Raw genomic sequence first — 18,856 nt, 5'->3', positions numbered from 1 at the left:
CTTTAAGCCTTTTAATTGGTTTCAACAGGCTGCTAAGACACAAAAATACAAAAGGACTTCCTTGTTTTATCGGTGATCTGAACCTGGCCAAATACTGACGTTATTGCATTCCTGTCTAATGCTACAGCAGGGGTAGGGGTAAGCGCTTTGGAGCAAATGAAAGCCTTTTTTATTTTACTGGTTCCCCACTCTGAACAAATTTTTCATCTCTCTGGATTTGTGGGGGAGAGGGAAGGGGAGGAAGCAACGTGAAGAAACTCAAACCAGCTGTTCTTTAACAGAATTAAATCTTGACCCCCAACCCCTGCTCTAATGCAGCATTCTCTCATAAGCCTCTCCCAGCAAGCCTCCCGAGATCCAAAGAGGAAAAAGACTTTGACCAGTGCCCTGCTCCTCCTCTCCAAGGGCTCCAGATAAGGGGGAGAGGGGGGGGCTGGAGGCAGGGCGCGTTGTGAGGAGCCAGGGTGACCTCACATGGAGAACTCAAGAGTGTTGCAGGGCCAAGATGGACTGCCAGTGCAGCCGCGGCTCAGGAACACCTCAAGCTATTTGTGTAATCTGTTTCTAGATAGTCAGCGATGGATCTGTAATACTTCTGAAGTACCCATTTGTTTTCAGGGGACCTTTGGAAAGGCCAAAATCGTATTACAAGCTGGCGGAGGCCTCGTGCGGCGTTTAATCTTGATATTAACAGTTATGATGACAAATGTGTGTCATTTCAGACAAATAAAATATATTGAGAATATTTCCAACTGAAGTATGATTTGAAAAAAATCTCTAAACTCTGTCAAGAAACTAAAAACACATTCAGAAGTACCACCCCGATTAGAGTCGTGCAACTGCCCTGGAGTCTCTTAACTGCGTTACCATCTCCATTTGGCCCGGAGTCCCTTGCCGCGTATTTTACATTGCCTTTTTAATTCGCTGGTTATTACGACACACAAATTAACAGTCGTGTTGTGGGCTTCCAGACCTCCGGGATGAAAGTGAGGGGGCAGAGAAAGAGTGCACAACCTCTAGCAATTACTGCGCACATGGAGCCCACATAAACCCTTGACTGCCTCTCTGGTAGCTGCACCCCGGACCCTGGCGGGGCCGCCAGGTCCTAATGTCTTACAGTAACTCATGAAGGACTCATTGGGGCGGCTTCTTAAGCTTTTCGTAAACACCGTTAAGCCTAATGACCGAGGATTGGGCCAGCTTTAAGTGGTTAAATACAGCATGTAGTTGATCTTCAAGGGTGGCTGAAGGTATCTTCAAAAAGAAGGTGTTATGTTGAGCGGGGAGAGGTAATATAAATATTGTACCAAAACATAATGCTGAGCTGGTGGTAAAAAATTAATTTGGGAGATAATGGGTCAATGTTTTTAAAAATTTTTGTTTAAAAAGATTTTTTAAATATATTTGATATATTATTTTATATTACACACACACAATATATAAAATATATATATTATTATATATATTTATATATATATATATATATTATATATATCCTTAAAAAAATAACATGCAAAAATCTCATTGTTTTAATGATTTTAGTTTTTTCATAGTAATTTCTTTTTCAAATATTAATAACAATGACCGTTTTCCCCCAAAGACAAAAACAAACAATAAAAAGATTATGCAACAACTTATTCCTTTTTTTTTTTTTTAGGATTTGTACATTGGGATACAACCATGATATTATGCAAAAGAAATAAAAAGCATATTTTTATTTTAATTTTTAATTATATATTTATATATTTGCTATGGCTTCGAATAAATTAATATATAAAAACTGGATGGCAATGAGGTTTTCTTTTCTTTTTGTACTTCTCCTTGTTCACCAAGTAGGGTTCTTACAAACCTACAATCGCTGCTAACTAACACCAGATTTCCTACTGTAGCTGTGTAAGATCCTCCTCTGCAATCCGTACATAATTACGTCTTACACAAACACGGGTTTTCTCTGTTTAATTCATCAATTTTTTTTGATCCCTTCTCATTCGTTAAACTATCCAAGGTCCTGCTAAAAAATAAATGTGTGGAAAACTTTCGGGAAACTGCAAGAGAAAGCCTAACAAACTACAAAATAAACACCTTGAAATCAGCTCCCTCTATTTCCATTCCTCGCTCTCATTTTCCTTTCCGTTCCCCCCTCTGACTATCCAAGCCTAAAAAACCTTTTCATTTATGCGAACTATCAGAGCCTCCTTTTTCGCTGGATCTGTCATTAAGCAATCAGGCCGGACTGGCTGATTCTTCCTGTTGGCCAGAGGAAGGGCTTTTCTGCCGACTGCACAAGCGACTGCGCAGAATGTCAAAAAAGAAAATGATTATTTAAAACTACAAACCTCACTTTCCCTCTCGTCCTAGCTGGAAACATCCGTTTGCATTACTCTCCTGGCTACCACCGTTTCTCTTTTTCCCCCCTCTAGTTCTCTCTCAGCTCAGGAGCTTTTATCCCTGGCTGTGCCTTTGGGCCAGACCCCAAACTTGCTAAAGCTTAGTCTGGAGAAAGGGAACCGGCTCCCCACACCGGTGGAGCGTCCCAGGTAACAAAGGCACAGTGTGACTGATTACAGCCATCATCACACATCCAAGCCTACAAGCTAATCCATGTGAAAAAGCCCAATCCATGGTTCGCAGGTTCTCAATGCTTCCACTCCATTGGCAGGTCTGTCATCCCCCCGTCTGTGAGAGGGGGTCATGACCCCCGTGTTTTGCCCCCATCACTTTCCCACCACAGTTGGCCCACGTGAAGGGTGAGGAGGTAGAGGGAAAGAGGGAGGGTGCAGCTTACCTGTGGGTCGGACACAGGATATGGAGAACAAAGAGAGTTCTTTAGACCCACTTCATTCCCAAACCACAGTTTGTGGGTTGAACAGTCATGGAATTCAAACAGCCTAGTAAACATTAGGAAGCGCGACCTCCTAAAACCGAGGCTTTTCGCACTCTGGCATATGAAGATGGAAAAAAGCAGAGCCCGGTTCATGGATATCTTCTTAAGAAAGAAATTTCTTACGTTACGATATGATATGTTACGATACTTACGTTACAGAATATTCTTAACTCTACTTAAAAAGAATAAGAAAAGCAGTTAAGAAGAATGTCATTATTAATTTTTTTCATGAAACTTAAATAAAGGGGTATGATCAGAAAGTAAGGGGAAAAAGGTTCAAATTTTGGTCAAACAGGGCCCAAACCCAACACCCAAAGGGCCAAAAATTTCCACTGCATTTTAACCTTATAGGTGGTCCCCGTTAAAAAAAAAAAAACCCCACCCAAATTTGGGAAAAGAAAAGCAAAACTTTCTTATTAATGGTTGGAAAATTTTTCAAAAATCACGGGAAATTTTTTCACTATTGTCAAAATTGAGGTCTTTTTTTAAAAAACAAAACTTTTGCTTCACCAAAAAACTGATATGGAGGGCAAACCTCTTTATCACACTTTTTTGAAACACTAATTTCAGAAACTACAACCCTTATTGCTTTTAAAAGGCCCCTTCGGGCTGCTGGGAAAGGGGCCCGGCGGAGAAAAACTTTAAAAGCTCCCCCGTTCCTTTTTAGGAATTTCCCCAAAACACATCAGGGCCCTCCTGGGGGGAAGCCCTGAAGCCAAAAGAAACTACCTTTTCCCCTTAACTAAAACACAAAAAACCCCCCTCAGAGTCAACATTTTCCCAAACACAAAACACGCGCGGGGGAATTTATGAAAAAGATTATTTCACTTTCAAAAGAGTACTCCCCTTTTTTGGGTTTTTGGCCCAAGGGCTTGAGGAAATTTTAAATGAATTTGTTGGGGGTATTGGGCCGAAAACGATATTAATAAAAAAGCTTCCCCTAAATAACCGGAGGAAAAGCAACTAGATGGGGAAATTTGCACTGGAAGATATTGACTAAAACCTGTGTTGATCAATGTTTTAAAGTCAAAAAAAAGCAATTCAAAAAAAGTACAATCAAATCCCAGTTGTAAATGATAAGTAACCCCCTTCATCCGGGAGGTGCTAAAAACTCCCTTTTGCAATGTCACAGGGTTTGGCCTCGGGTTAAGTATCCTCTGCAGAGGTACCCCCGGGGATAATTGAAACCGTTTCCCCCCTCGCCGACCCGGGAGGAACTCTGTCCCGCAGAGGGCTCGGGTTTGTTTTCTCCCCGGGCGAGCCTCCCCCCCCCGAGAGGGGCACGGCCGGCTCCAGAACGCACATTCCCACACACCAACCCCACCCACCTCTCACTCAACCACGAATGTTTTCACCCCCAACCACATCCTCAAACCCCGGTATTGACGTGCATATCACAATGGGGTTTTTCATACAAAAATTTTGGGGTAAAAACAGTGGTAACCAAAAGAAAGCACCCAAACAAACCTGTGGGGATTTATTCTATCACATTAAGTGTATTTCTCCTGAAAAATTATTCCGTCCCTTTGATTCTCATAAAAACAATTAAATTTTTTAAACAAATTAAAGGTTTTTTTAATTTTTTTATTTGTTTTAAATTTAAATTGTCAATATAGTTTCCAAGAAAAATTAAATATTTAATTAACAAAAAATACTTATGCTTAACACTATTTTGCAAATTTTTTTGCCATTTTTTTTCTTTTTTGAAAACAAAAAAAAAAAATATTATTTTTTTATTTATAAAAGGGCGCTTAAATTGAAAATTGGAATAAAACTTTAAATGTTCAAATATTTCTTTTCAAATAATCCGATTTTTTTGAAATATATTTTTTTCCTCAAAAAATCCGGGAAAAAATATTTTTCTTCAAAATTTTTAATTTTACAGACAACTTTTTTTAAAACTTGATATTTTTAAAAAAAATGGCATAATTCAGCATTTTGAATGATTTTAAAGGCATGTGACAAAAGCCGGGATAATGATGCGAAAATTCGTTTTTCCACCAAAAAAAAAAAAAACACTTTAAAAAAAAATTTTTTTACTTTTAAAAAATTTTTCACAAATTACAACCAATAATCCTTGGGTGACATATTACTAAAAAAACATAAAAGTTACTGCCCCTAAACTTTAAATTAGCTATTAATGCTGGGCGTACATAAAATTCAAAAAAATAGTATTAGGGGATTTATAATGAAAAATTAAAAAAGGCCAGCAATTTTTAAGAAAATTACTTTTAACATAAAAAAATTTTTTTTCAGCAACCTTTTTAATTAACCTTTCCCAATAAAATTATTCATAAAATGTCACCCCGGACTTCTCACACACTATTTAGTGTAAAACTGCTTTTCCCTGAAAAAAAAAAAATCCCTCTTCATGAAAAATTTGAATCAATATCGAAAATAATAAAATTTAATTTTGCTGCCAAATGAATATTTCGTCACTGAAAAATAAAATTTTAAAGTGAGCCAAAAAAACAAGAAAAAAACCCTCGCATTTTGGGCCTGTAGGCACAGTAGTGGTGTGTTGGTGTGTGTTTTTGTGGTTTGGTTATGTGAAGTCACCCCTTATGACCATACAACTTTTATTACACTCCCTATAGCACAATTGTAATTCAAAATAAACCCCAACCCCCAAAATCCCCAAAAGGGTTGCAAAAAACGGGGGAAAGGAAACAATAACACAACCCATAAACTACACAGAATAATGTAACACAACCCCAATGACATGACCCCCCAAAATCACCACACCCCTGACGTTTTAACAACAGGATGTACCCCCAAAAATGATCCATGGGATTTAACCCTAAATAGTCTGTTTTATTTTCCCCAAAAAAGCTTGTAAGAGGGTTTTGGGACAAAGCGAATGCTAGAGCTGATGGTTATTTTTTGGACTGCGGGCCCGGGTGTCCTTTGCACATTTTTTGTAGTTTTCCAGTTGACAACACCAAACACCCTTAGGATTTGTATGTGCAAAGCCAAAGGGAAAACCCTTTTTGGCTTTGACTATATTCACGAGATGTGTTTTCTTAAGGTCTCAAATACCTACTTGTGGGATTATTTACAGCTGAAGTTTTCCAAGTTTTGGTCTGCCTTTTTAAAAACCCCCTTTGGTTTAAAAAAAAAATTTTTCATTTAAAAAGTTTTTTTTTTGCTTTTTTCCAATTGTGTTTTAAAAGAAAAAGTCCTTTTGCTTTAAAGTTCAAAACGAATTTCAAAAATTCCGTTGCTGAGAGTAGTAGAAAGGAAAAACTTGCTTGCAAAATCCAAACTTTTTTTAAAAAGCCCGCAGCTAAAAAATACCGAGGGTTTTTTAAACATGAAAAGAAATCAAAATACGGAAAGTTTTTAAAAACCCATTTAAGCTTTTTTTCAAAAAACTGTCTATTTTTTTTTAAAAAAACGAAGGGGGAATCCATTTTAAAAAAGTGCGCGGGCACAAATTTTTAGCCAAACATACGAAAAATTTTAAAAAGGCCCAAATTTCGCCAATTTCTTTTACAAAAGATGCGTTGGAATTCCCCCCTCACCCAAGTCCCCCGGGCCACAAAAATTTTTTTTTCCCCTTTTCTCGTGGCGGAAAAACGGGGCAAAAAGGGGTTGAAAAATGAGATTGGGAGGTTGCAACAGTTCTCCTCACACTTAAATTCAACAAACATTTTCCCCCTCGCGGGGTCCGCCACGACAGGACACAAGGGAAAAACAAAGGGTCGGTGGTGTCGGGTTTTTGGGGATAGGGAAGCACTCGCCAGCGGGGTTGGGGGGGGGTTTATGGGCTTGGTTAGACCCCGGTCCCAAATCCCCCTACTTTTTAAAAATGTTTAGTCCAATGAAAATTTTTTATCGTTTTTTCACCCTCTGTCCTTTTTAAACCCGTCGCTTTTAAATTCTTCAGTGGAACACAAAAAGAAATATTCTGAAAAATGTTTAAGCTGCTCTTTTTCTAAGTTAAATGAATTTGGACTGAAGATTTTTTAAAAGGGGGGCAAAGAATCATCAAATTTTGCATTTGGGGTCAAAAGATTGCTTTTTTGCGGGGTTAATTTTATGTTTTTTCCTGAAATCTTTCCCCTCAAATGAAACAAAGATTTTAAAACCCCGTAAAGCCCGAAAATATAATTAATATATATTAAAATATATAAAATTTTTTAAAAAAAGTTTTTTTCCCCCCCGTTGTTAAATTAACCCTTGGCAAAGAGACAAGTTTTTGGGGGTCCTTTAGACAAAATATGTATTTAAAATTTTTTTTAAAAATTGTGTCCTAAGAAATGGGGCTCATACAAAAAGGAAGAAGAAAATAAAATAAAAAAATAAAAAAATAAAACCCCCACATTTTATCAAGCCCAAACTGGCAAAAATAACAATTGGTGGCGCTGCTGATATTTATTTGGGGGGCCAAAAAATAAGAAAGTGTGAAAAATTATGATAGCTTGTAATGTAAAAAATTTTGCTTTTTTAAAAACCCGACTACTGTAAAATGAAAAAATTCAGGTTACTCTATCTCCAAATATTCTTTTTAAATGCTTTTAGATCTTAGTTTTTTTCAAAGTTCCCGTTTTTTAAGTGGGTAGGGAAACAAAAAAAATTTTTTTTTAAAACATTGATTATGATTAATGAAAAATAAACGGTTTTATTTAAAATGTTGATCTTCAAAAAAAAAAAAAAAAAAAAAATGTATTGATATAAGAAAATTTTAAATTGCTTCAGTCCACACTTGAAATATTTTTTTCACTGTAAAATAGTTTTGGTTTATTTACTTTAAAATGTGGAAAAAATTACGCAAAGAACCTTATCTAAACAATAATAATTCGAATTTAAATTAAAAACCCCCACTTGCTAAAAAAAAAAAAAAAAAATAAATTTAAAAATAGACTGCCAATCAGACAAATTTTTTTTTCAAAGTTTTTGATCATGTTGATAATTTTGTCTTAAAATTTTCATATAAAAAAAAGCACAGAACCCCTCTTTTCTTTTAGTGAACGAAATCGAAAGTTTTTTTGAACTATAACTGATTAAAATTTTAATAAATTCCAGTAAAAAAACATCTTCATTTTAGTCTAAAACCCAAAACTTTTAAGGGGTTGGGATTTTTGATTTTCACGTCGTATTTTTTAGCCCCGAAGCTATTTAAAAAGTATATCGCCCTCTGTTAAAACACTAATAAGTGCAGCTTGAGCAAACCGTCTGGACAAACTGAACTTCACTGCTTAACCGTGGGAGCGTGCCCAAACACGACGAAAGGGCCCCCCGGTCTCATTTTCACCCCTACCAGGGAGACAGACACCTGTACCCCTGTAACTGCCCCGGGGGATTTTTCAACTGATCCGCAGAAACAGGCAGACGGCAACAGCCCTTTCGACCCTGACTGAGACTGCGGCCGGGGCACAAGACCCAGATCACACAGCATGACATCAAAATCAAACACGTACAGAAAATATAAAGCTGACAAATTGGCCTGGGGGGCAGGGGGGAGGGGGGGGGCCGTGGTGGGGGCAGGGCGGGGGAGCACCCCCTGTAAAATTCAAGTGTCCCCCCGGCCCGGGTAATACTTCACCACTGGGGACGTTAGTGGAAAAAGGGACCTGCTATTAAAAGGTTTTTTGATGCTGCTTAAAAATTTAAGGCTGCTCTTGGCCGAAAGTAAAGTTCACTCTTTTTGACTTATCCCCATTTGGGGGGGTTTTTAAAAATGGCCGCGAAGAAAAAAAGCTGTAGAATAATCACCTATTAAAGGGTGCAATAACTTTCAGGGGGTGAAAAAGATACGGTGACCGCGAAAAACGTGAATCCCCCAAAGTCTCAGAAAGTTCTGACTTACCTCCAAGTCGTTGAAGAAGAATGTGTGTCGGCCAAGTTGAAGATCATCTCTTCCATTCTTAGTCCCAATGACACTGACGTTGGTGGATCCTGAAAACACACAGCAAGGAAAAACATGAGGGATGGTTGAACATATCTACATATATATATAAAAGAATATACTATTAATATAGGCCTAATATTATAAGTTCAGGGTCAGTGATACTATAACCCAGTACATATTTATATATAATATAGTATGTATTTCTTGTTACTTTGAAACACCTAAATTTTGAACATAAAAATACATCTTAAACGTTTCAGTTTATTTATGCATATATATATGTCTGGATCTATGGGACATATATCATAATATTGGTAATTAAATGTTTTATACATAATTAAAATGACCTTAACATGAGTAGCTGCATTTTATATGGCTTTAATGATAGATAGATAGATAGAAGATAGAAAAAAAAAAAAAATTTTTTTTTTTTTCATATTTATTGAATAGATAGAATAAGTAGATTTATTTTTATAGATAAGAGAAAAATTATAAAATAGATAGATAATAGAGATCGACAGACATAACATAACCTTATCTTTTTAGAATAAAATATATTATAAAACAGACCTCAAGGGGGATGGGAAAGCCTGAAGCCGGAGGTGACTTGAAGGTTTTCAGAAATTATTTCGATTTCATTTTTTATCACAAAAAAATGAACATGAGCTTAATTATTACAACTCAGATAGATAGCCGTATAGAAACCCAGATAGATAGATGCGTTGATAGATGATAGATAGATATAGATAGAGACTTTGATAGATGCAAAAGTAGTTGAATTAAGCAAAGAGAAAGATATAAAGAAGGAGAGAAATAGATGAATGAATGAATGAATGGAATAGATAGATTCACTGTCGCAGCGGGAAGGACCGTCGGAGTCGGGAAGATGGCGATGGGGGCTTTCGTACACATTATCTGGGGGAGCGGTGGGGGGGGGGGGGGGGGAAAGTATCAGTTCACGGGGAAAAAATCGGGGGGAAAAAAACCATATGTCAAAAAACGCTCTAAACAAGTCTTCTACAGCGGGGATGGGGGGGGGGATAGGAGAATCAGAGATAAGCGCATTTTGCCAACGTATAAAAATGTGGGTTAAAAGGCTGAAGTTGGGGAAATTAAAATAATAGAAAGGGCTGGGTCTAAAAATGAGAACGAGGAAGACTGAGACACAAAACAGCGAATTTAGTGGCAAGTGATGTTTAAACCTGTGCACTGGCAGTAATCAAAATGGAATTACTCACTTAAAATTAATGGACTCTTCTTTAAAATGTATTCAATGTATTCAGTTTCCACCGTAATGCAATAGGGCAGTAATGGCGATCTGTGCTGTGTTTGAGCTGACACAAAGATGGGAGCGACTGCTCTCTAAATTGTTAATGAATCATTTGCAGATGTTTTTCTCTTTAATACCTATCCGCCTTACAAAATTACACCTTTTCGTGACTACAGACTTGTCTTTGACATATATGTGGTTAATTTTCTCATCTCAACTGAAACTACACATATTTAGGTCAGTGCATTAAAATGACAGTGCCAGTGTTGAAACAAAGAAATACTGTAGTACAAGCTTAAAAACAAGGCAGCAGGGTTTATTAAATGGATATTTAGACTAGTATTCAATTTAAAATCATCTTTTTTAATCTTCATTCCACCAGGCTTATTTTCTAATCAGTGGCTGCTCTCTCGTTGTTCATTAAGAGGATCAAGCAAGTGTGCTAATGAGAGAGGAAAGCAAAGGAGGGGATTTATTCAGTGTCTGTACAGCCGTGTGAGTCATAGAAGCTTGCTGCAGGATTAGAGCTAAGCCACCTGAAGAAACGCCGAGCTTTTACTGATACCTGTCACACTCAGCAATGAAACCTGCGCCGAAAACACAAAAGAAGAAACAGAACACCAGCAAGAAACTGATGAGGTTATTAAGTTGATGTTCAAACTGGTATAAAGATACAAATTAGTATATTTATGATGGTACACAGACTTTTTTTCGTTCATACACAGGTACAATCTCTTTTGCTCATCAAAGCTGAAAATAGACAGTAAAAAGGGAATATTGTGAAATTTAAATATAAATGTGTTCTATTTAAATATGTTTTAAAAATGTCAGGTATTCTTGTTAGGAAAGCTGAATTTTTATAAGGCCATACTCAACTCTTCAGTGGCCATGATCCTCAGAAAATGGTTCTAAAATGCTGCTTGGTGTACAAAGAAAAAATTCTTACAGTGTTGAAAACAGCTTAATATTTTTGTGGAAGCCAACTGGTTTATTTGAGTGAATGGAAGTTCAAACGAACCGATGTATTTAAAATAATTTATTTTTTTGTAATATTATAAATGCCTTTACTGTGGCTTTTGATCAATTTAGACATTGTTGCTGAATGAATATATTAATTTCTAAAAAACACACCACCAATCTTACTGACCTACACCTTTTAACTATGAGCCCACATGTTCTGTTGAGATTGACTTCAGAGACTCAATTTATGTAATTATCATGTGCATTTAAATTTTAAGTGTGAAAGGGCAATTTTATATATTATACTAACAACAGGAACTCCAGGTTTGGGTTCGTTGACCTCAAAAAAAAAAAAAAATCAATTCAATTAAAACAACAGAAATTGGCAGCCATACACTTCTAAAAAAAATTTTGCATGTGAAAATCCATTGCAATTATTCTTTGTTTATATCTGAGGTCTCCCAAACTAAAATAATACATTTCAGGGAGGTCGCTGGATGCATGTTAGCAAGTTAAAATTATGTTTATAATCAGTTCTCACGAGTGCAGGAAGTCATCAACCTGATACTTCAATGTTAAGTATGTTTTCTGAGCTATTAAAAGAGTTGTGGAGTCTCTCAGACTGAGAATAAAATATGAGGGTTAATGAAAAAAGCGATCAATAATTTCACAGTTTATATACACTACTGAGTTGTTATTTTTAATTATAAAAGAAGCTTTTAAATATATAGCCTAATAAAAATAGGTTCTTTCTTTGTTAAGTGCTTCTCCAACACGTCTGGACAATCCTCCCTTCCCTCTCTTCTATTCTGAGCCTGCCAGTCAGTGGACTTAATATAAACACCTGCGTATGTATCTGACAGTTAATAAAAGCAGGTTTGGTGGCGAGAGGTATGCAAAGTGCACTTCTCTGGCCGACAATCCTCTCCAATTAAATCTAAACAATCATTCAGCGGGAGAGTGCAAGAATACAAGCAGGCCAAGATTGCCAGAGGGTCTTCTGCTCACCAAGCTGCCACCCTGCAATCCCCAAACATCAAAAGCACCGAGAGAGCGCCAGATCCTCCCCACAGAAACCCCCACACCCCTGCAAGCTTCCCTCCAGGGCTGACGGCCACACAGCTGGCCCGAACCATCAGCTTTGATCGGGAGAGAGCTGCCCTGATGCCAGTGGGATAACTGATAACCACAGCAGTGAGCGCTCCAGCACGGCTCTAGTTATAGAGCTCTTTATCAACAGGTTAAGCTGTGAAGAAATGCATTTTGCTGGGTTTTTCTTATACTGTTTATGTCATCCCCTACCCTCGTGTAGGAGACGTGGCGCACCTGGTTTTTAATGTAAAGGGTTTGAGATGCGGTTTGGCTGATATGATTTAGAGGGGAAGCATTTATATGCGGTGTTCGCGATGTTCATTCATGGGTAGATGTGATAAGCCGATATTTCTGGTGGAAGGGCCATAGCGTGTTAATCAGATTTCGAAAAACAGCAGAGAGGAGGACAAAGCATGGTTTAGACCGCTGAAAGAGCATTTACTATATTATTTTTCATGCTGTTGGAAACCTAGTTGTTGCAGCTCTAATATTTTTTGTGGCACAACCATGACTTTTTTTTTTCGCTCAATATTCTTTCATTCTTTAATATGCTGGAAACGTGGATACTTTTTTATTTATTTAGTTATTTTTTTTATTTTATAATTTTTTCTAATATGCTGGATTGAATTTGCGCCAATTATTTTCCAGTGTTGACAACAGTTGGATGCAGCCTAATATTTTTGGTGGAAAGCATTATGCCACTTTTTGTCTCATCTTCTCAAAGAAGATTCTTTCAATCTAATTTGCTCAACCGTATGCTTTTTAATTTAGTTTTAGTAGGCCCTATTAAACGGTTTTTTCATGTTTTCTGTCGAAGAAAGTTTCAAAAGAACAGCATTAATTTAAAATATTTTTGCTTAACATTATACATATCTTCACTGTCAATTTTTTATCAATTTATTGTATAGATATGGCTAGCAGATAAAAGTATTAAAAAAAAATAAATAAATTGAGATTCATAAATAAATAAAATCTTACTGACCCCAAACATTCTAACATTAGTGTAGGAGAACCTGAAATAATAAACCATCATTTTTGTGTTGAGACTTTCCAGTGTCTCCCAATTATATTACAGAATGCTTTAAAGTAATTACAGAGAATTTGAAATTAATATCTTTAAATAATTTCTAATCCATCTAATTCTCCCATTAAATACTTTAAGTATGTTCCTCTGACCAATCAAAACCCAGTAGACCGAGAGGTAAAAGTGTTAAACGTGACTTTTCCATAATGTACCGTAACTGAACAACTTCAGATTGGGTTCTGTTTGAACCTATAAGAACACACGCATTTAAGGTTGGTTAGAACCTTAAAAATCGAACGTGGCTTTTTCCCCCCCCCCACACCGACAGGTTTGAATGATGATGTATCTGTTGATGATGATGATATTATTGTGTGTGTGTGTAGAGGCGAGAGTGCGTCCGCTGAGGCCACTCTCAGAGTTTTTCACTTCTTTACCCAGCATGCCTCAGGCCGAGATAAAATAAATAAACAGGCAGGGTCCGAGGGCCAGGGCTCACCTACCCTTAAAACAAACACCCACCCCCTCAAACACCCGGACTGAGGACCAAAGAGCACAACCAGCCGCCGGTCCCCGTGCCACTGACACCAGCGGCGCTGTGTCATCTACACCTACCACAATAAAAAACCCTTCAAGAAACGCAGCCAAAAAGATTCCAAGGAACTGCTTTACCATTTTTTCAGACACAAAGAGGGTTTAAAAACAGGCATGTTGAACTCCCGATTTAGGGCTTTTTTGGACTTTTATTAATTTGGTGAATTGAACGACGGGCTGAGGGAGTTAAATAAAGCCATGAACATCATTGACAAGCCATGAGAATTGTCAGATCAACTGATTTCCCAAATTTTTTGTTTTTGAAAGTTTCAAATAGATATCTTTATTGACGGTTCTGATAAAATAACAAATAACAACAACCGCAGAAGTAAACTGTTCTTATTGCATTTCATAACACTTTGAAACCGGCTAAATTTAAATTTTAAAATTAAATTATTTTATCAAATAAAATCAAAAATTTATCCATTCTAACCAAAATATAATTTACAAATATATTGGAATACTCGCATTTGTATAAGTAAAATAAGTTTTCCTACACTACCCAAACGTTGGTGGACAGTAGAAATTATACTTTTATTCAGCAAAAAAGTGACCATAGACATTAATAAGGTTAAACAATTTCTATTTCAAATAAATCCAGTCTATCAAACTTTCTATTGATCTAATAACTCTTAAAAAAAAAAAAAACATGTATATGGTTTCCACAAATATTGAAGCAGCACAACTGTTTTCAAACAAATTACTTAAGGCTTTTTGGAGTCTGCAAAACTCAACCATATTACCAATCACATTTCAGTTAACTGATGCTGAAAACTTCTATATCTAATTATTTAAATAAATGCATTAAAATAAAATCTATCTTAAAGTTTGTATCAATATTGTGTGATGATCAAATAATTATTATATAACTCAACTTTGCTATTAATACATTGAACTCCTCTCAAAGGTCAGTTAGATGCAACCATTTAATTAAGCTTAACAATTGAAACCATTTCATGAAGGACAAAAAACCTTTACGACAGTGTCAATGGGACAACTCTCCGTCTGCAATACTGGTTTGTACATCCTGCCTGTTCGAGCCACATAAACTCGGACAGCTGCAGGCCGAGCTGAATCCGCCTGCGATGGCGGTCGACGATCTTATTAAAAAAGAAACACATTACAATGGAACTCTGAGTTCTCTCGAGGCGTGTGGCGGTTTTTGTACCACCAAAGCTACAGGGGGGGTGACACTCTTTCTGTGTCCTTTTTTCTAAAACTTTTGCGCGAAATATTTGCCTGTAGTTTCCATTTTTTAAAATAACAATCACTGACCCTTCCCGTAAATCTGTCTGGAGGACGATCCCGTGGAGCAAGAGGAGATGGGGAACAAAAAACGATGATTGTCATCAACCAAGTGAGTTCCCAATATGACACACCCCGCTGGATTAAGAAAAAAAAAGAGCACAAACATCAATAATGGCAGCACCCAGCATGCATAGATGAGCTGGATTGTCAAATAGAAAAGGACGGAGAGCATTACGATTCATTGCCCTGGGATCAGTTAGCATAGTCTAGCACTGATGGTTTCAACAGAAAAGCACCCGCAACCACCATCTGGACAATCCACTTCTATTGCCCCCAGACACAGCATTAGGAACACAATCAATACCAACAAAACTAAATTAACTAGATTTGTTAACCCGCAACTGATTGTTGTTTCAAAGCTATTGCGTTACTGGGGGCAAAAACCTTTGTCCAGAGATTGTCCGGCTCCATGTAATAATAAAAGACCATGACCTGTACAGCCAAAATATGATTGAGATAGAAAAAAAAAAACAAACCAACATATACTTCTAAATATACTTCATGCTGTCAAAAACGATTAATCGCGATTCATCAACATACAAAAAAATGATTTGAAATGTATATGTTGTATGTGGTACTGTGTATATTTATCATGTATAGATCAGATACATACTAACAGCAGCATATTTTTGAAAATATGTTACCATGTATATATCTTATATTGCATATAATTTTATACTACATCTACATATCTTCATATATAACAGTAACACATGTTTTCTTAAATACGACATAAATGCAAGTGTTGGTGTATTTATATATACATTGAATAAATATACGCAGAACATCCCACATACTACGTAAACAAAAATTTTTCTTTTGGCATGCGATTAATTGCGATTACTCACCTAACTCATTTGACAGCACGAAAAAATACACTGCTTGTGTAAAACACAGTTTTCCCATTACAAGTACCACATGTGAATTGTAAAAAATCTCATGATTAGTAATTATGTCTTTTATTTTCTGTCTTGTAAAACATGTAATATAAATAAAAAGATAAAAACTTTTTTGTTTAATGCAAAACATTTTGTTAGTTTTAAACCCATTTACCGCACATAATGTTGCCCAATTCCTTCGTAAATCGGTTGTTTTTGCAAAACTATGTAGCCAATTAACCAGAAAAGAAACCTATTCTACCAGATTTAATATGTCTTTGTTTTCAGTCTTCATGTCAAAACATGTGGCATGCACACAAAAATAAACTGACCAGGAGAGCTGGCTTTAGGCTTTTGCATGCTCAGCTAGCAAAACATGCCAAAACCAATGAGCACTGTCACCAAAAAAAACTGAGTTTTATAGCATTACATGTTGTTTACATGAAAACGAATGTAGGTAAAGGACGTATCGCATGACCCATGTAAATAAGCTACCCGCGTAAACATGTTGATAAGCGCGGAGCAGACCGGACAAGATCAGATGGATCAAAAGCTGTGATTCCATCTGAGATACTGAACTCTTGTGATTCCCGCTAGATCATTCACCAATGCCCGGCAGCATTTCCATACGGTCAAGTCCGTCAGGTTCAGCACACGCGACCAGTGGTTTGTGTGTATCCTAGCTTCTCCGGCCACGTGACTGTTTGCCATTCTGAAGCCCACGACGCAATCGCTCTGAATCTGAATCTTGTAATGGGGGGTTGATGGAACTGTTGGATTGTACTGTATCCTCCTGGTAGAGAGACTAGTAGTATGATGAGTGCAAGGCAAACGAGAAAAAGAAAAAACACGAGAGAATACTGAAAATAACTATCATCAAGGCCCAACTCACCTCGCAGTGTGAGTGTCCCGCGATAGATCCGGTTACTCTCATCTAGTTGTTCAGTGCGTGAATAGCTCTCTGCCCACATGCTCATAATATCCACTCGGTTTTATCTGATCTCTTATACCCTCGATTACCAGTTAAGGTTTAGTATATGGCGAAGAGGGGGATTTATGCACCATTACCATCCTTCGCTAATATACATGACAATGCCAATGATAAGAAAAATTTGGGTCAATTGAGGAAACACAAATCGACTAAACAACACACACAATGCCCAATAACAACACATTTTACGAATGTACAAGGATGAGTAAGAGCACATATCACACTTTTACACTACATAATTAACAATATATAATTGAGTTGTCTTTCGGGTATGGGAATCACGAACACGTGTGCTCGATATCACATTTCATGCGCGTCCCATACGCATAACACATTCATGCTGGCACGATACGGGTGCATGCACTCTACGCTCTGTATTCTTTGAAAATGCTAACTAAAAAAATCGGATTGGAATTGCCACAGGACATTTGACACATTTATATTATTAAAAAACACTAATTAATAGCAATTTGAAACAGTGCTTTGCACTGGATGTTTAACAAAGGAATTAGGTAAAAATATACATGGTACTAAACTTTTATAATACTGTTATAGAAATATAGAAATATTTCAAACTATTTTATACAGTTTCTGATGATTTTTTTGAATCATTTTTAATCGGTTACCTTTTTCTAAAGATAACCTAAATGTTCAATAAGGACTGGGCAAATTACTGCATAATCAATCTGATTATGTCTAAATAAATAATTCAGTAATAAGTCCAATAGACCCAATATGGTAACAAATATAGTGTATTGAATCTCACCTCAAACAAATGTTGTACTGGTAATTTTCTTTAACTACGTTTACGTTGAGGGACATTTCTTTAATCCTAAACGTATAGCACACGGCACATCGCGTAATTCAAGATCCAGGTTTTTTTACAAAAAAATAAATAAAAAATCAATACGAAAAATTGCACATTGAGGACATTTTGAGTGTAACACCTAGGGCCTTAGTAATCGCAACCCAATTAGCCCAATCACCGCTTTGTCTTTACAGCAAATCCTTGTTTGTGGGGAATCCATACCGTTATTTCATTTAATTTATTTATTTTTTTACTAACCAAAGCTTATTATACCTGCCGGTTTGCTCTGAGAGGGCCTGGCGTGGTGATCCCTGGGATTGGAGGTTCCAGTAAAGGTGTAGGTGGCAGTGGTGGAGGTTGTGGTGGGGCTGGTGTTGTTACTGTGTTCATGTATGGAGAAGTGTAAGGGCGACTGTTGTACTACTGGGCATAATGACTCTGTCCAAAAGCTGGGTAGGAGTGCGGTAGGTCCTGCAGAAAGACATCAAGGCGGTTCAATGTGATGATAGATGCCCCCGAGCGCTTGCTACTTCTACAGCGGACAGATTCCAAAAACGTTAATGCTAACATATGTTCTCCTGTGTGCTACATCTGGACCGCGATCTGTCTTCAATCTTTTTTCCTCCACTTAGTGGCATAATTCATCGCTAAAATGAGCAAGAGGTAAATTCCTGCGTACAGTGGTCGAGACATTTAGAGTGAGTTCATATCCATGCGAGCGTTACAAATGTTCTATAAAGGCTTACAGGGGAAAGGACAAAAATTATGGGCACATGTGCCAAATTGGGGAATTGATTTCAACAGACTAGATAGTGAGGCGATAGAAATATTCGATTACAGCTACCTGTTGTGCCTACTAATTGAATCCAGTCGAGTTTGGGAGGGAATTGCGTCACAGTGTACAGACCCTGAAGTTGTTGAAAACTGCCTCCCTCATGAGAGAAAGGAGACATAACCGTGATCTATCGCACTGCAAAACACGACACAGGGATCAATCATCAAAGGGCTTTGTTTGCAAACTGATGTTACTTCTGAGGAAGATAAGTGTAAATAACCTTCAAAATAAATGACATTTTTTAAATTGAAGAAAAAAAAAAATGGGGGTCGAGTCAAGCAAGAACTAAAAACACCTCAAAGGCATTTAAGACACAAAGCCTTGCAGGTTACTATAAGGGCTAGGAGGGATTGTGTGTGTG

At 37.0% G+C, this 18,856-nt stretch overlaps 1 pseudogene; it reads right to left on the bottom strand.

The window, feature by feature from the left end:
• The window catches only part of LOC109083398, a 53,559-nt pseudogene extending 34,946 nt beyond the window's left edge, over positions 1 to 18,613 (bottom strand).
• Positions 18,614 to 18,856: the final 243 nt, after the last annotated feature.

This window comes from Cyprinus carpio, unplaced genomic scaffold, assembly GCF_018340385.1.
Source record: "Cyprinus carpio isolate SPL01 unplaced genomic scaffold, ASM1834038v1 S000006820, whole genome shotgun sequence".
Taxonomy (NCBI): Eukaryota; Metazoa; Chordata; class Actinopteri; order Cypriniformes; family Cyprinidae; genus Cyprinus; species Cyprinus carpio.
This window is presented reverse-complemented; position numbering and strand designations above follow the sequence as displayed.